This window comes from Chrysochloris asiatica, unplaced genomic scaffold, assembly GCF_000296735.1.
Source record: "Chrysochloris asiatica unplaced genomic scaffold, ChrAsi1.0 scaffold00069, whole genome shotgun sequence".
NCBI classification, from domain to species: domain Eukaryota; kingdom Metazoa; phylum Chordata; class Mammalia; order Afrosoricida; family Chrysochloridae; genus Chrysochloris; species Chrysochloris asiatica.
Window position 1 is genome coordinate 450,122 of NW_006408587.1, and position 12,778 is coordinate 462,899.

At 38.7% G+C, this 12,778-nt stretch overlaps 1 protein-coding gene and 1 pseudogene across 3 annotated transcripts in view; both read right to left on the minus strand.

The window, feature by feature from the left end:
• Positions 1–12,778, minus strand: part of KIAA1958 (KIAA1958 ortholog) — a 192,222-nt gene that overhangs the window by 35,772 nt on the left and 143,672 nt on the right. The window lies entirely within an intron of this gene.
• On the minus strand, positions 572–5,601 carry LOC102822327 (annotated as a pseudogene).

Here is a 12,778-nt window from a genome sequence, read left to right on the forward strand (position 1 = left end):
ATAATTATACATATATATACTAGCATGAAAATATGGCCATATTATTGTTATAAAATTCAAACTCAATTTTGAACAATATGCACAGCATGATCCCATTTTTGCAATGAAAATAAAGAATGACCTGTTTATAACTGTACAGAAAAAAATTTGGAAGGATGCATATCACATTGGTTAGTAATTACCTCTGTGGAACTTTTTTTGTATTTGCAGAGTTTGGCCATGTTTATTCACTGATCATAAATAGAACCTGTGGCAGTGAGGGAGGCACTTACACCCGGAGCCTGCACCTCAGAGCACTCCATTCCACCATCCCTGGAATGACCAGAGGGTGACCCCCTTAACAAATGCTCTGCTTTGGGGAACACCACCTCCCAGTGCAGCAATTTTATTCTTGGCTCATTCTCAACCATTTAAAAAATCATAAGATTGAGTATTTGTAAGGAAGCATTCAAGAGGGTAAGGAGTTTGCGATTATTCTTTAGAGTTTAAAGTAAAAAGGGGAGGGGTGGAAGGAAGGAGAGAGGGGAAAATGGCAAGGGTCTACCACAATTCTCCCTTTCCTCAGAGCTTTTTACAAAACCAAAACCCAGGGAGGTATCACTGCTGTCTGGAGAAGGACCGTCTCTTTGAGGAGCCACTCGAGGGCCTCCTGGTGGCCCTGCTTCTGCAGTTCCTTCCCGATCACGTCCCTGAGGTCAGGAGGTAGTTGCTGAGACAGTCACACTCTTAGTCTATAAGAGAATCCACATCTGCCATTTTGGTCTGTATCAGAACCAAAGTTAGAGGTTCAATTATTGACGCTATACTTGGTCTTCACAGGAACCACCAGGACAACATTCTCAATGTGAATTCCAAAAGCCCTATCTTCCTGAGAGCCTGGTTTATCAGTGACAACCATGCCCACCTCCAAGGGCTCATCAGAGAAAGTTTTGTAACTGATGCCACAAGGACCCTCGTGAACATTTAGAAAAGCCCCAACACCATGTCCTGTTCCATGCAGGTAATCCAGGTCAGAATCCCATAAGGTTGAGTGGGCAAAGGAGTCGAGAAGGTGGCTTTGGTTCCAGTGGGGAAAAAGACTGCACTCACAGCTATGTGACCCTTGAGGACATACATGAAGCATTCCTTCTCACAGACTGTGGCTGGTGGCTGTTTGCCGTGGAGTCGGTTCCGACTCATAGCGATCCTGTACAGGGTTTCCGAGGCTGTAAATCTTTACGGGAGAAGAACGCCTCATCTTTCTCCTGTGGAACCGCTGGTAGTTTTGAACTGCTGACCTTGCAGTTCGCAGCCTGATTCATAACCACTACGCTACCAGAGCTCCTTTCTCATAGACTGTAGGGATCCTAAAGTACATGGTCCAAGTCACGTCTGTGGTTCTATCCTTGTATTAAGCACCCAAGTTGATAAGAAACACCTCATCCAAGGATAAGGTTCTATTCATGTCAGGGACTGACACGTAATGAATGATGGCACCACTGGGTCCTGTCCAGCAAATGGTTGCCAAACTCAGGTCCACAAAGTCAGCCTGTTGCCCACGAAATTCTTCAGCATTGTCAGCAGCTAAGATCTCTGCCACACCACCTTTGGGAAACACTTTCTCCAGCCAGTTGAAGAATTTGCAGAGGGTAACAGCATCTTTAATATGGGCTCACCTCATGCCTTCTGACTCAACTGAATTCACAGCTTTAGTGATGCAGATGAGGGTGTAAGGCATACAGCAACATGATCCTTGGAGATGGCCTCGCTCATAGCATAGCTGGCCTTGTCAGTGACCCACACCTTCTCCCTTGGGGAGGAGTCAGCACACACGGCCTTGAGCTCGTTCAGGATGGACTTGTAGGGAACCACCTAGATTCTGTATTCAGTGTCCAGTCCCAAGTCAAGAAGCAGGTGCTCCTTCACACTGGGGGCATCCATATGGTCACCATCTAGAAGACCATGATTGTCTCTAGTCCAATGACTGCATATGAGAAAAATACTAGATTGTGCTCCACATCTTATTCTCAATGGCAGATTGAACAGCCATACAATCTCACCCAGGGCTGTGACCACAAACCACACCAAGTTCCTTTCAGACATTTTCAACCAAAAGTCTGCAACCTTTTCCTTCCAAGAGACGCCTGCATAATCCAGTCCCAAGGTGAGAAGGGGCTTGTATGGGTGCTCAGGATGGTCTGTCCAGATTTTGTCCACAAGGTGCGCTTTGACAGGAATTAGGTGGTGGCCAGCAATTCTTAGGACCTTGGCCATCTTCTTCCGGTTAACTGTATAGGAATGATCCATGGGTCTATACCAACTCTGAATCCTTCTGGAAGAACACTCACCAGCCATTCTCCCTGAGTTGGTGTGTCCTTCAGACCCATGTTGATGAGCATCCAGTTGCTATCCATCTGCTTGGCAGCCTGGAGAAAGTAGCGCTGGTCGGTCCACATGGCAGCATGCTCTTCTGTAATGATGGCTGTATCTGCAGAGCCATCGAGTCCAGAGATGAAGGTCCCCTGGCAGTCACATGGATCAGTGTACTTGCTCTGGTGGGCATCTCCCAACGGAATGAGGTAGGCCTGAATTGGCTGTCACATACCCGGAGTTCCTCATGGCTTGTCTTACAACATACCGAGGCAGCTCCAAAGTTATCTTTGGAGCCATTCTGCCATCTGTTTCTGCACCTGGATCTCCTGAGTGTGATACTTCGTTGGGTTCAATAATTCTTAAATTCCTCAGATGAAAATCCTGGTGATTCAATCTTCAAACACTGCTGGTGTTTAATCATTGTAGTCATTTCAAACAATGTAGTCGCTTCGGAAACAGTCTTGTTGTTGTTAGGTGTTGTCAAGTTGATTCTGACCCATAGTGACCCTGTATAGGGTTTCCAAAGAACAGCTGGTGAGCTTGAACCACCAACCTTTGCAATTCAAACAACTTTGCAGTCTGAGGCACACCAGGACTGAACAGTCTAGCAGTTTCTTATTCATGGTGGCTTTCTGGAGGCTGCCATTCTGCAGTGACATGCCCGGGTTCCACCTCTGTGAGACTTTTGCTTTAAATTTTACAATATGCAAGTTATAAAAATCACTAAACTACAAAAATTAATAAATGCCACCAAACTACAGGATCAGAAAATGTTTGGCACACTGTTGTTCCAGTTAGGGCAGCCGCTCCTTAACTATGCTCACAGGCAGGCCTCTCTCTGCTTGAGCAATGTTATAAAACTCTTTTATGTCTGCTGATAAATGCCCACAGGACTCACCACTCCACCATAAGCCTCATTCTGAAGGCACTCAGCTCTAGCTCTATGGGTCAGCAAACCTAGCTCCGCCACTTAAGCACCTTGAGACATCTAACTCAAAAAGCAACTCTCCTGCTCAAATCATTCAGCTTTACTTGCTCTATAGGCAGGAAAGCCCGCAGCTCTGTCTTGTGCTCTTTTGGCTCTGCTGCTGCTGGTCCTCTGTCACTCCTTAAATGTCACAGCTTTCTGTCCCTGAGTCAACAGGAGGTTCAAGTGCACAGCGGTCTCAGGATCCAAAGGACACACTTCACTCCTGGCTCTGTTTGATGGTAGTGATGGTAGTGAGATTCCCCCTCCTGTGTCTGAGATGACTCACTTTAAAGCCATGCCAGAGTTTCAAGTGTTTACAATGAACTCTGCTGTCATCCACAGCTGAATCGTATCAGCCCATCAGTATCTTCTCCCACCATCTCTTACCTAGACCCAGCAGGGCAGACACATTGTTTGGTGAAAATTACAGACTACGGCTAGAAGAGACATTCGATAATTTGCTATGTCACAATAATCTTAAAGAAACAAACAAATTTGGAAGGATGTATATTACACTGGTTAGTAACTAACTCTGTGGGATTTTTACTTTAAATTTTACAAGTTGCATACTATTTTTGCAAGTTCTAAAAATCACTAGGATGCTGAAAAAAAAATGTATATGGAGGGAAAAAAGTTCTTTTACCTAGGAACTAAAAAAATTATCCTAATAATTTAATTAGAAATATGTACAAAAATACATACTCAAGGATGTTCATTAAGGCTAATTTATGAAAGTGAAAACCCAGAAGCAACCTGAATGTCTACTAAAAGCAGTATATGACATAGATTTTGGTGTGTCTATGCAATCAAAAGCTATGTGGCTTTTAAAGACTAATTTTAAAAAGTTACAAAATAGTAAATATAGTTGGATTACAAATACCAATAAAAGACACCAAAATGTTTAATAGTTATCTGTGGTTCAAGCTCACCAGCCGTTCCTTGAAAACCCTATAAAAGGTCACTGTGAGTGAGAACCAACTCGACGGCACTTGGCATGGTTAGACCATTCCTGTAGGATTTTCCCCACATTTTATTAGCATTTTCCAAATAATTCACAATGATATTTATTGCCTTAACTTAAAAAAAAATTACACATTTTAATAAAGCAAAATGTTGGTCTTATTTCTATTTCTGATATAGTAATAGTTCAGCATAAAGATACTTGCCATAAAATTTAGTGTTTGTTTTAAAAATTGTATTTTGAGGTAATATGCCACCAACATTAAGTATTTTATACATATTAGCCATTTTAGTCATTTGAAATGTTTGGAAAAGATTATGCTGAGTAAACAAAAATACTAATAAAATGGGAAAAACACATAGGAAAAAGTATTTTCTGAATACTAGACGAAAAAAATTTTCCTACAAATGAGGAACCTGACATCTACTTAGCATGATATGATTTAGCACCTACTTAAAAAGCATCTGGCAAAGAGATTACTGGAGGTAAAGAAAAGTGGCCTACAAGGCATACAGACAGAAATGCAGACAGACAGCAAGTTTATTGTTTGCTGTGGAGGTTCCTGCTCTATGAACAGGGTTTTCAGGTCTGGAGGTTCAGGAAGCAGATGGTTCAGTCTCAGATGCTTTCCTTTAAGGTTGTCACTGCACTGTGACAGAAGTGTGCTTACTCATGCATACACTCCCTGGAGGATTGCTCCCTTCTCAATGGTCAGAAACAACATTGTACATGGAATGCTTTGTTCACTATGTGTAATGGTTAATGTGGTCCTCTTGACTAGACCATGATTCTTAGTCTTATGTTGTTATTCTTAGGATTATGTCATTATATAACAAATGGAGTGTGGATGACATCCAATACACCAGGGTATAAAAATAAGTTTGGAGAAAAATGGAATGAAAATAGAAATTTTTTCACTAACTTTTTGAAGCATAGATGTTGTAGCAAAGCTCTCTCTCTCTCCATCTTGCATTCATCCAATTTGTCATCCTATGACCTCTGATCCGTGGGGTGGTAGCCAACAGCCTGCCTGCTACCTGACCTGTAGACTTTGGGTTCCTCAGTTCCTGCAACTACATGACTCAGAGGACTCCAGGTTGATGCACTGACCCCCTGGACTTGGTACTTGCTAGCCTCCCCAACTATGCCAACTATTTCCTTTAAATAAACGCCTCTCTGTATTGTTGGAACTGACTTGATGGCACTTAACCACAACAAATACATTTACATACACAAGGAGGCTTCCAAAAGTACATGGGAAAGGCCCATTATCTTTCAACTCCATTTTTTGCACAAACTTTTTGAAGCCTCCTCGCATAAACGCTTCACTGGTTTTCCTACTCTTGAGAACCCAGCCTAAACCACTGTGCACTGGCCAGATACTAGGGCAAGTACACAGTGTCCAGGCCAATAGAATTTGATTCGAATTATGATTTAAATTGTATTTTAACTTGTTTGTTGTAACTACAAAAAGCAGCCAGCTTTGCAGAAAACCTTTTATTAAATGAATGAAGGCTGGTCATTAAACTCAAATAGAGACACAATCTTGTGACTAAAGCATATTTTTGTTATAGAGACATCACTGACACTCATTAACTGATTTTATTGGATTGTTTTTCTTAATTCCAAACGTTTTAAGCTGTACCAACACAAATATTGAAAATAGAAAATTATACTACATTAGTGGTAAACATTATACACACAATGGAATTAACTACCGGAACATAAAACTGGATTTTTATTTAAAGCACAAGTACACAAATATGAAGTAGAAACAGTGAGTTGATACAGATGAAAACATCTTAGTGTAAAAAAAACATTGAGCAGCAACATAAAAATGAAGTCAATAGTCACTATACTCTTATTAACAACAACAAAAATTCTACCACATTATTACGAACATTAACTGGATTAATTAACCAAGAGCATCACAATCATACATTTTAACATATTAACATAATTTCCCCTCCATTTCAACCCACTTTTCTCCTCTCTCTTTCACAAAGTATAATTGTAGCAGCTATAAAAAAGTTCAAAAATGTTATTAGAGTAAAGGAGGCACACATGTGCTTTTTCAGGTACATCAGTTAAAAGTCAAATGGCCAGAAAATATATATTTTAAATGACAGCCTATCAAATAGGGGAAAGGGATTATTTCATAAAATGTGTTCTATGTTTAATTGTGGTAACTCTATTTCTAAACAGATGCCTAGTCTTGAACTACATTGGCTGAATTGACAAATCGGCCTGATTTCTTATTCTCAACTAACTTTGTTATTACTTATAAGAAAGATGGGAAACCGTATTTTCAGCTAAAACCAGCTTTCATTCTATTAAACCACAAGTGCTCGTCATTTTAACAAATAAAATAGTGAATCTGTTGAATCTAAAATGTTTCCATTCAGGTACAAACTACTGCTCACCATGAGGCTGTCTAGCTTAAGCAGTAAAAAGAAAAAGAAAAAAAAAAACAAGTTAAAACACATGGGGAAACAAACTCTTTAAGTTAGAATGGTGTTATTTGGTTTAAAAACTGCCCTAACCAGAAAGGCCTGCGACTCATAATGACCCTGTATAGGGTTTACAAGGAGCGGCTGGTAGTTTGAACTGCTGAACTTGCTGTTCAAATCAACCTTGCGGTCCGGTCCAGTGCTTATCCTACAACGCCACACTAGGACTCCATAAAGGTTTCAGGACGTACAAAATGTACAGATGACCCAAAAGGGGAAAATAAATAGAAGGGTGGGATTCAAATAAATGAGCATACGGTGAAGAGCAGAAACTGTGACTCAGGATAGATCATACCAAGATCTTTGGTGCCCACAAGGAATTTTAGGTTCAGAGGATTTGCCTAGGAACACCCAAGGCAGGAATCAAGGAAACTACTTGTGACTCTGGAGGTCCTGGGACAAAAGCAGAGCCTTCTTTCGTTGTTGTTGTTCAGTGCCATCAAGTTGGTTCAGACTCATAGCCACCCTGTGTGGGTTTCTGAGGAGCGGCTGGTGAGTTTGAACCACTGACCTTGCAATTCAAAAGAACTTGTGGTCCAGTGCTTATCCTACAGTGCCACACCAGGACTTCCTTAGAAAATGCAAAATTGTACTTCTTATTGCTTTATCACCTCATGGAGGGGCAATTGCTTAAAGCATGTTCTGGAGAAAAGGCTCACTTAAAAATCCTTCTTTTCCTTAAGCAAAAAGTGGCATCGATTTTGATGAATTAGTTTTAATATTCTTAGAATTAAATCAGCAATTTCAGTAGCAGTGTCTCCAAATACAGCATTGGCTGTTGCTATGTATCTGACAGAAACACAAAAAGTCTTTATATAATTCAGGAGATTATCCCTTTATTAAAGGAATCATGTAATTATAAACCCAGAGAATGGAAACGCTGTGCTAAGTGAGGAGTTTTGGCATGTTGGTGTAAAAAGGTTCTTCAAGAAACAGCCTTCTTTTCTTAACATTTGATGACAGTTTTTCTCCCATTTAAAAAGTATAAATATATAAATAAAGTAAAATGGAATTTTCTCCAAGTTCAACTTTAACAAAGTATGGCAGAATTAATCCACTGCAACAATTTTCTCTCTACTTTCAGAGTTCACTTGGAATTCCTTAGGCAAGATGGGAAACACCAGGAACCAAATTAAAAACGGGGGGGTTTAAGCATGAAAACATTCTGATGATCATAAGGCAACCCAAGTATGTTAAATAAAAATGAAAATTGTGAATTGCAAAAGTTAATATTTGGGAACTCAGGTTTTAATCATCCCTGAAATGTAAAATGAAATTACCAAATATCCTTTTAAAACTCAATTCAAACAACAAAGCATGATAACCAACAAAAACAATGTATATACCCAATGTTGTTAAGTGCCATCCAGTCTATTCCAACTCACCACAGTGACCCTGTACAGGGTTTCTGAGGCAATGCATCTTTATGGAAGCCAAAAGCCTTATATCTTGCAGAGCAGCTGGTGGGTTTGAACTGCTGACCTTGCAGTTAGCAGTCCAGTGCTCATCCTACAGTGCCACACCAGGACTCCTTGTACCCTGTTGTTGTTGTTAATAAGTGTTGACTCATAGTGACCCTGTATAGGACTTCCAAGGAGCAGCTGGTGAACCTGAGCCGCTGACCTTGCAGTTCAAACTGACCTTGCGGTCCAGTGCATTATCCCACAGTGCCACACCAGGACTCCTTGTACCCACAGTCCTCTATCATTATAATGTTCAGTGTCAAAATGTCCAGATTGAGAGAAATTATGCTGATCCACTCTCATTCTATAGGATTTTTCTACAAGGTGCTCCAATCTCAAAAACAAACAAAAAGATGTGGATTTCTAGAAAGGGAAACTCGACATTCTCAGTTTCTCTTTATGCAAATGTTCTCTTTTCAAAGAATTGGAATGAGTGTTCAGGAAAAGCCCACCTGGCCACGAATTACACATATGAAACAAGACATTAAAGTTTGGCACCACTTGACAACTACAATATTTCTTTCTGTAGAGGCCACTAAATGTTGGCTCAAAATATTAAACAATGAAATACACACTTTTGCAAATCACACACACACATGTTGACTGTCACAGCCCCTTAGCAGAGTTGTTCAGTTTAACTACAATAACTGATAGATAGCAGCAATGGTTAACATTTCTACATAAACACCACAAACTCATGTCCGAAAGAGCACCTATAACAAACATGCAAAATTCCAATAACGACATCACTGTATATTACACAATGCATAGAAATTGTAATGGTTTTTGGCAATATTTTTTTTTGTTTGTTAACAAATGCTTTATATTAACAAAAGTTCCTTTGTTATAAATGCTATTTGAAAAGCTATAATATAATGGACTGTCATTATAAAAGTTGAGTTAGATAAAGTTAATCTGAGTCGATTAATACTAAACATGGAATTGCTACTTTGTTCAATATAAATCATCACTTAGAAATTAATTTCTAGTGGAAGCATACTAAGGTATTTGATTTACAAAATGAGTATTACAGAAAGCAAACAGGCATAAAAATCACTAAAATACTGTACGGACAATTACCGTTAGGATTCTGTATTGCTGATGTCTTCCTCATTCTGCTACCACAAATAAATTATGGCAAAAGAGTTTCAAAACTCTTATTGCAATGACTGTATAATGATGAAAATGCTAATTCCAGTGTAATAATAATAAAAAAAAGTCTAGCAAAATTCAACATCCCATAAAACTTGTTTTTTTGTTTTTTTAGCATTCTTAAATTTTATCTTTTTTATTCAACCATGAGCTGGTAAATATAATTTATACGGTAAATTTTTGCAAAATTTAGAAAATATTGAATTTCTTTTCAGAAAAATAAACAATGAGAGAAAATGTATAAACACTTTATATTTTTATATCTCCCTGCTATAAGACTTTCACTAGTTCTATTTGATTTCCAAATATATCTTAGAAACATTCTAATTATGTTGATGAAAATTTGAAAACAACAACAAAAAAATGAGGACATGTTTCAAACCTTCAAGTATGTATGATTTTTTTTAAATGTCATATAAACTTTGTATAAATGAAAAGAAGATATTGCAGACTGTGTTCAAACCAATAATATGAAGGGGGAATCTGATGCAGACCGTGCAGACCCAGTCAGGAGGTCAAGACCCTGTGGGCCCAAACGTTGTTGACCGTCCAAACCATAGGCTCTGAGGATCAGACTGTAGCCACCTAGTAGACATAGCAAACTGTCCCTCATCTGATTATTCAGTAATGCTTGTTAGTAATCTCATACATGAGCCCTGGATATCCACAGACAAATGTAAAACCCTTCCCCTTCCCTAAAAAACAAGACTGTAAATTCCAAAAAGGCAAGTCCCCCCCCCCAAAAAAAAAAAAAGCTAAAGAGGATAGAGAGAAACACTGTTAACTGATGATATATGGAGGGGATAATAATCAATGTAATGAAACAAGCTATATGAATGGTTGAATGTGAAGCTGATGATGTGCCCTGTAAACTTTCACTCAATCCAAAATAAAAACATTTAATTAAAAAAAAAAAACCAATAATATGTATGCTAAGTAGCTGGATACTCAAGTGACTATCAAATGAAAGAAAGTTACTTTTAGTTCATAATCTATAACTGGAATTCACATACTTTAAAGACCATAGGTCATCTGTTTTCTTTCCACTAACTGAAAACTAAATATAAATATGGTAGGCCAAGAGATGTTTGTTAAGATAAAAAGGAGAATAATTACATTGAGAGATTATACTAACAAATTTCAAAAGAAGTTACTAAAATCAAAATAAAACACTATATGATGAAATGTTAGAATTTACATGCAAAAGTGGCTATTTAAAAACTGACAACTAGAGCCTACTCCTAATGGAAACTTGATTGAGGGTTTTAATTTCAATTTGGAAAACAATGAGCTCAATCTTTCTTACTCAGTGGGATTGTAGGGTTTTTTTCTTCCCTAAACTCTTATCTATGAACTGGAAGTCAGGGTGTCTGGGAGGTAGTCCTGACCTTTCTTCTAATGAGGTGTACACACCGGGAACATTGATTTACTCTGGGGGTGAGGTGGGGGTGGAGTTCAGTTCTCCTGTAAAGAGAGGGGCGGATGGTATCAGATGTTTCCAATCATATTTTCCACCGCAGCCAACCTGAGGAATGTGTTATACAGGTGGTAGGGGTTGTGTGTTGTTGAATTGGCCCCGACTCATAACGACCCTGTATAGGGTTTCCAAGTGGCTGGTAGGTTTGAACCACCAACCCTTTGGTTAACAGTGCAGTGCTTCTCCTATGGTGCCACACCAAGACTCTAGTTCTGTGATTATAATCCAACAAAGAAGATGGTTTACAGTAACACTGTGACCTAATTAATACTCTGCGCACATTAGTATTCTGACCTAATTAACATTCTGATTCTAATTCAATGAAATTTTACATAAAAACTCAACTAAAATGTTTTAAACTGAATTTTTAAACCAAAATCTTAAATATCAAGTCAGATCTCTCCTTTAGCTTTGGCAGGCCCTACTCTATCTACAAATAGGCTCAATCAAGAGAACATTTGAATATTTTCTTTTTGTTGTTATTGTTTAGAAAAGTGAAATCAGAGCTGTTGGAAGTTCACCAATATCATTTTATCTGTTCTGATGTTGCATCATTAGAAATTCACCAACCATACAATACAGATTTCTACAGTGTATTTCCTTACTCTAACTCTATTCTATGGTGAAGATCTCTAAAACTATCCTAAATTCTATTACTTTGCCTTAGGAAAATCTACACTCTTCTCTCAGCCAGAACCAAGTTGGTGAACAAGAAGTGTCTGAATCCCAGGAATTAAAAGAAACAAAAACAGAAACAACTGCTCTTGTGTTTCTTAATAAGTAACTACTCTATCTGTATGGTAGATGCTCAGAGATATATGTAAAGAAATTCTATTTGGAGAAAATCTATTGAACTGACAGAGAACTTGTTGATTCTTTAATACTTACAATTATTTTTTCATGATTGGACCTTTTATAAGACATCTTACTACAATAATTAATCATACATTCTCCTCTTGAGTTTTCCCTTGTTTTTAAGTGCTGTTAAGTCGGTTCCAACCCATAATGACCCTGCACAGGGTTTCTGAGGATAGGCTGGTAAGCTTGAACAGCCAACCATGCTGTTCAAATCGACCTTGCAGTCCAGCGCATTAATCCGCAGCGTCACACCAGGAATCCTTGGGCATTGATTTCTATCACCCAGGAGAGAGATTTTATTTATGGAAACTAAGTGTTACAGCAGTTTATTCTGGCTAGAGAAGGAAAGATCAAAATACTCCTTCTCATAGGTAACGAAGGAGTCCTGGTGTGACGCTGTAGGATAAACACGGGATTACTAACTGGAATGTTGGTGGATCAAGCCCATCAGCCACTCCTTGGAAACCCTATACAGGGTCACTGTGAATTGGAACTGACTTGATGGCACTTGACACAGGTAACGACAATCAACAGAATAAGGCTGATCACAATGGAAGGTTGTCATATTCTACCGTGGGCCTACCCTTAAGCAGAACACAAATCTGAATTCCTATCACACTTAAATTCTGGTCATCGTAAGGAAAGTAGTTTTTCTCTCCAAAGAGCATTCTGTTACAGAATCATGATACATTTAAAAACCAAAACAAAAGTTAACGACAATAAAACAAGTACTGGCACCAAACTTGTAGGCAAGACCAAGCTGACTGGCAGCCAATATTCAGTATCTGGTTGATGCTAATAATTGCTTCTAGGCTTCAGAGAACTGTCCCCTTGGCCTAGAACTCTTCTTCCTATCTGAATTATAAGGAACTCTTACTGTTTTTCTTGGGTGTTTTTTTTGTCTGGCTCTACTTGGGATAAAAGCAAATGACAATCACTGAAATAGATATTTGTGCACATACCCACACGCCTCCATGAAAAAGTTAATCACTCTTTAAAGACCGACAAAAGCTCTTCTTTAATACTCTATGGAAT